The sequence below is a fragment of the Rutidosis leptorrhynchoides genome, chromosome 4 (genome assembly GCF_046630445.1).
Source record: "Rutidosis leptorrhynchoides isolate AG116_Rl617_1_P2 chromosome 4, CSIRO_AGI_Rlap_v1, whole genome shotgun sequence".
Classification (NCBI taxonomy): domain Eukaryota; kingdom Viridiplantae; phylum Streptophyta; class Magnoliopsida; order Asterales; family Asteraceae; genus Rutidosis; species Rutidosis leptorrhynchoides.
In genome coordinates this window covers 378,125,685-378,134,458 of record NC_092336.1, presented here as the reverse complement: position 1 = coordinate 378,134,458, position 8,774 = coordinate 378,125,685, and positions in this window count along the sequence as shown.

The following is an 8,774-nucleotide window of genomic DNA, read 5'->3' as shown; positions in this document are numbered from 1 at the left end:
GAAGCCGAATATGCCCCTTTTGCTTGGTAGCCTAAGAATTAGTAAATCGATCTACTAATTGACGTGAATCCTAAAGATAGATCTATTGGGCCTAACGAACCCCATCCAAAGTACCGGATGCTATAGTACTTCGAATTCGTTTTTATCATGTCCGAAGGATTTTCTGGAATGATAGGGGATATTCTTATATGCATCTTGTTAATGTCGGTTACCAGGTGTTCACCATATGAATGATTTTTATCTCTATGTATGATGTATATTGAAATATGAAATCTTGTGGTCTATTATTGCGATTTGATAAATATATAGGTTAAACGTATAACTCACCAACATTTTTGTTGACGTTTTAAGCATGTTTATTCTCAGGTGACTATTAAGAGCTTCCGCTGTTGCATACTAAAATAAGGACAAGATTTGGAGTCCATGCTTGTATGATATTGTGTAAAAACTGCATTCAAGAAACATATTTTTGATGTAATATATTCTTATTGTAAACCATTATGTAATGGTCGTGTGTAAACAGTATACTTTAGATTATCATTATTTGATAATCTACATAATGCTTTTTAAACCTTTATCGATAAAATAAAGGTTATGCTTGTTTTAAAAATGAATGCAGTCTTTGAAAAACGTCTCATATAGAGGTCAAAACCTCGCGACGAAATCAATCAATATGGAACGTTTATAATCAATATGAACGGGACATTTCATAACCATCGTTAACTACGACCTCTGTTTCAACTCCATGAATTCCGTTTCATAATAAACTAAGTGTATTATTCAATTACATGTTTGATTTTACACTTAGATATACTTGAAGCTTTCTAGAAAACATCATTCATATCTTACGAAGTTCGCAAGAATTTACAAGCATCAACATCCGTCACCAAGGAATGTCAATAAGAATAAATAATAAAGTATTGATTACATTAGTGAAATATTCCACGAAAATTATGTAATCTCTATTGTTTTAGAGATTATTCATTTCTAATTCCAGCCGAAAATCAAATGAGCTTAATTTAATATTAACTCATCAAATTTGTATTACATCTGAAGAAAATATACATATATTTTCATAAAGACTGTAATAAAAATTCTCCTGTACCAAAATATTACTTGTGAAACTTTTAACGGGTAGGTAATACCAGAGAGATATATATATTCACAATTAATATATTGCATTCTTCGAATCTGATTCAGTAATCATCAACTATGCTCACTACTTTCACAACGATATACATTCTTTCATAGAAATCAAAAAAAAAAACATTCTCATCCAAATTCAATTTCATATTCTAATTTTGACAGATCAGAATCCAAGTCAAGACTCAACGGGAGACATCACTCTTAAATCTCTACATCTTTCAAAGCTATACTTTAACTTCAAAACTGTGCTAAAACATCACTTCTATTCATTTAACCCATAAAACAATTTTTGTGTTATTCAAAAATTCATTGCAATCTACATTCAAACCCTTCATGATTCTTGAAAACACCTCAATTAAGAAACAAATAAGATGATGATCCAACAACATGTTATACACAATCATGCATATGGAAAACTCCCGGTTTAACACAAATCCGTGAGCCATTAGCGTTGTTGTTGCCGAAAATAACCTTGCAATTCCTTTTCAAAGTAGCCAGTTTTATCACGGCTCCAGCAAGTCAACTTCAACTTTTCAATCGGATTAGCCGTATTATAACCTCAATATATACGTTGCCCTTTTGCCATCGTTACCGGAGCACCTTTTATATTCCACTATATTATCAGCAGATGTACCAGCTGTAGAGACCCGTCCTAATCCATCCGGACGAAGTCCATATCGATTATAAATGATTCACAACAGTTGATTACATCGCGAGGTACTTGACCTCTATATGATACATTTTACCAACATTGCATTCGTTTTTGAAAAGACAATCTTTCATTACATCAAAAGTTGACGGCAAGCATACCATTTCATAATATATCTAACTATAATTGACTTAATAATAATCTTGATGAACGCGACGACTCGAATGCAACGTCTTTTGAAATATGTCATGAATGACTCCAAGTAATATCTCTAAAATGAGCAAATGAACAGTGGAAGATTTCTTTCATACCTGAGAATAAACTTGCTTTCAAGTGTCAACCAAAAGGTTGGTGAGTTCATTAGTTTAACATAAATAATCATTTCATAATTTTAATAGACCACAAGATTTCATATTTCCATTTCTCATAAACATACGTCCCATGCATAGAGATAAAAATATCATTCATATGGATTGAACACCTGGTAATCGACATTCACAATATGCATATAAGAATATCCCCATCATTCCGGGATCCTCCTTCGGATATGATATAAATTTTGAAGTACTAAAGCATCCGGTACTTTGGATGGGGCTTGTTGGGCCCGATAGATCTATCTTTAGAGTTCACGTCAATTAGGGTGTCTGTTCCCCAATTCTTAGATTACCAGACTTAATAAAAAGGGGCATATTCGATTTCGATCATTCAACCATATAATGTAGTTTTGATTACTTGTGTCTATATCGTAAAAACATTTATAAAAATTGCGCATGTATTCTCAGCCCAAAAATATAAAGGGTAAAAAGGTAAATGAAACTCACCATACTGTATTTTGTAGTAAAAATACATATGACTATATTCAACAACTGAACAATGCAGGGTTGGCCTCGGATTCACGAACCCTTTCAAAAGCCATCCTAAAAAGAAATGTTCAATACGAGAATCGAACCCGAGACCTCTCGCTAACCCGTCAACAACCCTCACCACTCCACTGATTCGGATTATCTATTATCATTCAGAACTTAATTAAAATAAACCCGACTTTTATTGTGTTATCATCTTCTTCATCATCAATTCATGATCGACTAACATCCTTTCTGCGTTATTAGATTTTGAGGTTGATGCAAAAATGGTTCATGGAATGAAATGGGTTTACGAACCAAATAAAAAAAATAAAACTGCTGTGATTTTTTTGATTTCTCTATTAACAGGAGCTATAAAATGTTCCAAGAATTGATACATGATTGAAGATTGTTTGTAGGGATGCTTGGGTCGACAATGGATCACGAGCAGGGAAAAGAAAAATGAAAAGGGGAGGCAGGTGAAAGAAAGAAAAAAAAAATACAGAGAAATAAATAAAGTGAGGATCAAGATGGGTAATCTGAATCAAATCATTTGTGCAGTAATTTTAGTTGTTATCTAGTGATAATAATAGATAATCTTCAATCAGATACAGGAATAACCATTTCAGATAGGCGATCTTGATCAAATTCCATTATAATTACAATTTTATTATATTTACCCATAATAATAATTATAAATTTATTAATAATATTAACACTATTAATATTAATATTAATAATAATAACAATAAATAATAATAATAATAATAATAATAATACTGATAATAATAGTTATAAAGATAACTTTATTTATGATAATCATAATATATTGATCTTTCTTTTATAATAATAATGATATCTATAAAAATATAATAATTTTTAGTGATAATAATAATAATGATTCTAAAATAACAATAATAATAATGCAACAAACTGCATGTAACAACTTTTTATGTTGATATATTAAAATTATTGATATCTTAATATTTATTTTAATGGAAATATTAATAATAATATTGTAACCATATTTTGATTATAAATTCGTATATTATAATTCACTAATCATGTAATAGTTTAATAATTGTTAAATGATATATAACATTTAATATTTGTACCTTTTTATATTATCATGTGCATCTAATAATAAATATATACATAAATCATATGTTATAATTATAGATTAATATCAACTTGATTATTATATCGTTTATTATTTTTACAATTTAGCTCTTACCATCAATCATATATTATTTTAAGTTATTATATATATGTACATATATATATATATATATATATATGTATATATATATATATATATATATATATATATATATATATATATATATATTTACAAACAATTGCTCGTGAATCGTCGGGAATGGTCAAGGTTAAATAATTTCATGTAACTAGTTCAAAAATTTTGAGACTCAATATTATAGACTTTGCTTATCGTGTCAGAAACATATAAAGATTAAGTTTAAATTTGGTCAAAAAATTTTGGGTCGTCATAGTACCTACCCGTTAAAGAAATTTCGTCCCGAAATTTGAGTGAGGTGATCATGGCTAACAATAAAAATATTTTCATGATGAATATGAGTTGATAATTAGAGTTTTTTTTTCATCATTGAGTAACATGGATAAAACAATTCGATTATACGAATAGTACGAATGAAGCTATCGCAAAAGGGTAAAATGAGTAAATGCAGATTTGACTTAATCGGTGACGTAGTCACGGTTGATTTTCGGAATTCAAGGAATTTAAAGAAAATCTTTGAAATCTAAAAGATTTGATTCTTCGACGAATAAGGAAATTAAGATATCTATAATTAAATATGGTGATCTGCCTCGATTACTCTGTCTGATATTTCCATTATAAATTAAACTTCTTTCGTTCCATTATTTTCATCATTCCTATACTTTCTTTCTTAGTTCATACATCCAAAAGATTGTGAAAATGCTTAATCCAGTTCTAATCCTTGTCCTCACCCTTACTATCGTAACAATCATTCTCCTTTTCCAACTTCCACAGGATGAATCTGTTTATTTCTACTATGCTCTAGGGATTATTGTATTTATAATCCCTCCGTGTCTTTATATTGCTATACGCACTGATATCCATGGTTTTTAATTTCGGTGTTGTTGTTGGGCTTTATATTCTTCCTTATATTTCAAAGTCCCTGCTTCTGTCTTCAATAATCATTGTTATCCACAGTTAATACTCTCTCCTATTTGCTGCGATTTTACCCCTCATTTCTATTTCGGAGATTCATTCTTTTGTTTTTCTTTTCCCCGACTTTAAACCAAGCGAATAATGGTCCAGAATTCGTAGATATGAATTTCGGAATGAATATAGTTAATGTTCTAAGAAAGAAATGGTAATAGCACGATCTTGATTCGTCAAATTACCAGAATATCCGGGAAAGATAGAATTATCAAGAATATATTTTCTTGATATGTTCAGAAGTTAAGCAGAATAAAAGAGTTATGTAACATGGCACATGATGATGTTATGATCTGTGAATCATCATGTTCCATTAAAAACTCAGCATGACTTACTGTAATATAATCACGTTGATCAAGTGTCATTATATTATACTAACTCATGCATCAGTTCCCAACATTACTTCAATAACATTCGTATTTTAAGCTCGAAAGTTTACAAAATATAGAAACTAACAGTTTCTATATGATGTACACTGATAGCACGAAGAGATTAATGATTTCAGATAAGAATAGTTATGAAAATATCTTCAGAAATATGGAGGATATTTATAGTGAAAGATACGATGATATCTTGGAGTTTCTAATATCGAAGGATGGTGAAGAAAATTTGTCCGCAAGAGTTTGGAGTCAGAAGCAAGGTATTCGCTAAAGATTTCATCAGAAACAGAATCATCAGGATTCTTAATGTACAAGTTTAGTCCTTGTGATTCTTTCAGAGACTCCTTCGTGGTTTACTCAATCTGTTTTTCAGTACCAAATTTCCTATCGAGCGTTCCTAACACTCCCTTCTTTATCATCAAACTTTTTGCCGTTTAGACCATCTATAATTTTTTTGTTTCCTCTGCATTTAATGCTAACATATTTGAGTCATCGATTATCAATCCGAGGTGGTTTCAAGAGAATTGTGTTTTTAGATGATTAAACGCTGAGGGTAATATGGTGGAATATAAAAGGTTCTTCGGTAACAATAAAAGAGCATACATATAAATCAAGGTGATAATAAGGTTGTTTCGAACGAAAAGTCGAAGTTGATTTGCTGAAGCTGTGACAAAATTTGCTACTTTGAAAGGAATTACCAAGTTATTTTGGGTAATAATAACACTAAAGGAATTAGCACAGATACGTGTTAAACGTTTACCCAGGTTCCGAGTGTTTTCCAGGTGCATATCTATGTGCATAAATCCTTCCTTCCGTAGATGAAGTTGTGGTTGGTTCATCCTCACGGTTGAGGTACTTTCAAGAATCATGAAAGGTTTGAACGTAGATTGGAATCGTGAAGATACAAATGAGGTTTAAGATGAAATCAAGTGGCAAACTTGAGGAAATGTTTAGTTTCATATGTTATAATCAATATTTTAATTCATTTTAATTGTCCACAGTTAACAGTACAATAATTCATATATAGTTTAATTTATAATATTCGAAATAATTAATACGTATCGTGACCCGTGTACATGTCTCAGACTCGATCACAACTCAAAGTATATATATTATTATAGAATCAACCTCAACCCTGTATAGAGAACTCGATCATTACTGCATATAGAGTGTCTATGGTGATTCCAAATAATATATACAGATGCGTCGATATGATATGTCAAAACCTTGTATACATGTCCCGATATTTAAAATGCGTAAAATAAATAACAGAAATTAAATGACGATAACTAAAATTGCGAGAATGTAAATTGCGATAATTAAATTGCGATAAATAAAATGTAATCAGTTAGCTAGGAACAATTAGCTAGGAACAGTTAGCGTGGATTCTTAACAAAATTTCTCATAGTTAATTTGTTTGTTTCTAACAAATTTTATTTTGTCCAATGTTTTCTTCATTATGCCACTTGTTGAATTCTGATAAATCAAAACCCAAATATGAAATTGAATGAAAATGATTATTCTGTGGTGAACGGTTACGTATATCTGTGGATGTAAGTAGGATAGTAAATGACTGTTGAATCAGATTTGAAGAATGTACAGTGTAACTTATTAATGAGAAATCTAAATATTCCTCGGGTATTACCTACCCGTTAAAATATTTTCACCATTAACAGTTTGTACAATAAAATTTTTAATTACAATCTCTATGAAAACATATATACATATATATTTTCTTTAGACGTAATCATGGATTTAATGAGTCAATGTGATATTAAACTCATTAAATTTACGGCTAGAACTAGAGTACATAATCTCTAAAACATTAGAGATTACATAATCGCCATGAATGACGAAGATAGTTTATGTAGAACGATTTGTAGAACAATGATTATGCTTGAAGTATAGATTGCGAGGTTGAGACGTGTGATGATGTTGTTGTTGTTGGTACTGGTTATGCTGCTGGTGCTGCTGATGGTGGTACTGTTGCTGTCGGTGCTACAAGTGTTGTTGGTGCTGAGGTTGTGATTGTAGTGACCCGAACTTTTCCATGTTTATATATATTAATTGAGATTGATATTTACATGATTAAATATTTCCAACATGTTAAGCAATCAAACTTGTTAAGACTTGATTAATTGAAATATGTTTCATATAGACAATTGACCACCCAAGTTGACCGGTGATTCACGAACGTTAAAACTTGTAAAAACTATATGATGACATATATATGGATTTATATATAGTTAACATGATACTTTGATAAGTAAACATATCATTAAGTATATTAACAATGAACTACATATGTAAAAACAAGACTACTAACTTAATGATTTTTAAACGAGACATATATGTAACGATTATCGTTGTAAAGACATTTAATGTATATATATCATATTAAGAGATATTCATACATGATAATATCATGATAATATAATAATTTAAAATCTCATTTGATATTATAAACATTGGGTTAACAACATTTAACAAGATCGTTAACCTAAAGGTTTCAAAACAACACTTACATGTAACGACTAACGATGACTTAACGACTCAGTTAAAAGGTATATACATGTAGTGATTTAATATGTATTTATACACTTTTGAAAGACTTCAATACACTTATCAAAATACTTCTACTTAACAAAAATGCTTACAATTACATCCTCATTCAGTTTCATCAACAATTCTACTCGTATGCATCTGTATTCGTACTCGTACAATACACAGCTTTTAGATGTATGTACTATTAGTATATACACTCCAATGATCAGCTCTTAGCAGCCCATGTGAGTCACCTAACATATGTTGGAACCATCATTTGGCAACTAGCATGAAATATCTCATAAAATTACAAAAATATGAGTAATCATTTATGACTTATTTACATGAAAACAAAATTACATATCCTTTATATCTAATCCATACACCAACGACCAAAAACACCTACAAACACTTTCATTCTTCAATTTTCTTCATCTAATTGATCTCTCTCAAGTTCTATCTTCAAGTTCTAAGTGTTCTTCATATATTCTACAAGTTCTAGTTACATAAAATCAAGAATACTTTCAAGTTTGCTAGCTCACTTCCAATCTTGTAAGGTGATCATCCAACCTCAAGAAATCTTTGTTTCTTACAGTAGGTTATCATTCTAATATAAGGTAATAATTATATTCAAACTTTGGTTCAATTTCTATAACTATAACAATCTTATTTCAAGTGATGATCTTACTTGAACTTGTTTTCGTGTCATGATTCTGCTTCAAGAACTTCGAGCCATCCAAGGATCCGTTGAAGCTAGATCCATTTTTATCTTTTCCAGTAGGTTTATCCAAGGAACTTAAGGTAGTAATGATATTCATAACATCATTCGATTCATACATATAAAGCTATCTTATTCGAAGGTTTAAACTTGTAATCACTAGAACATAGTTTAGTTAATTCTAAACTTGTTCGCAAACAAAAGTTAATCCTTCTAACTTGACTTTTAAAATAAACTAAACACATGTTCTATATCTATATGATATGCTAACTTA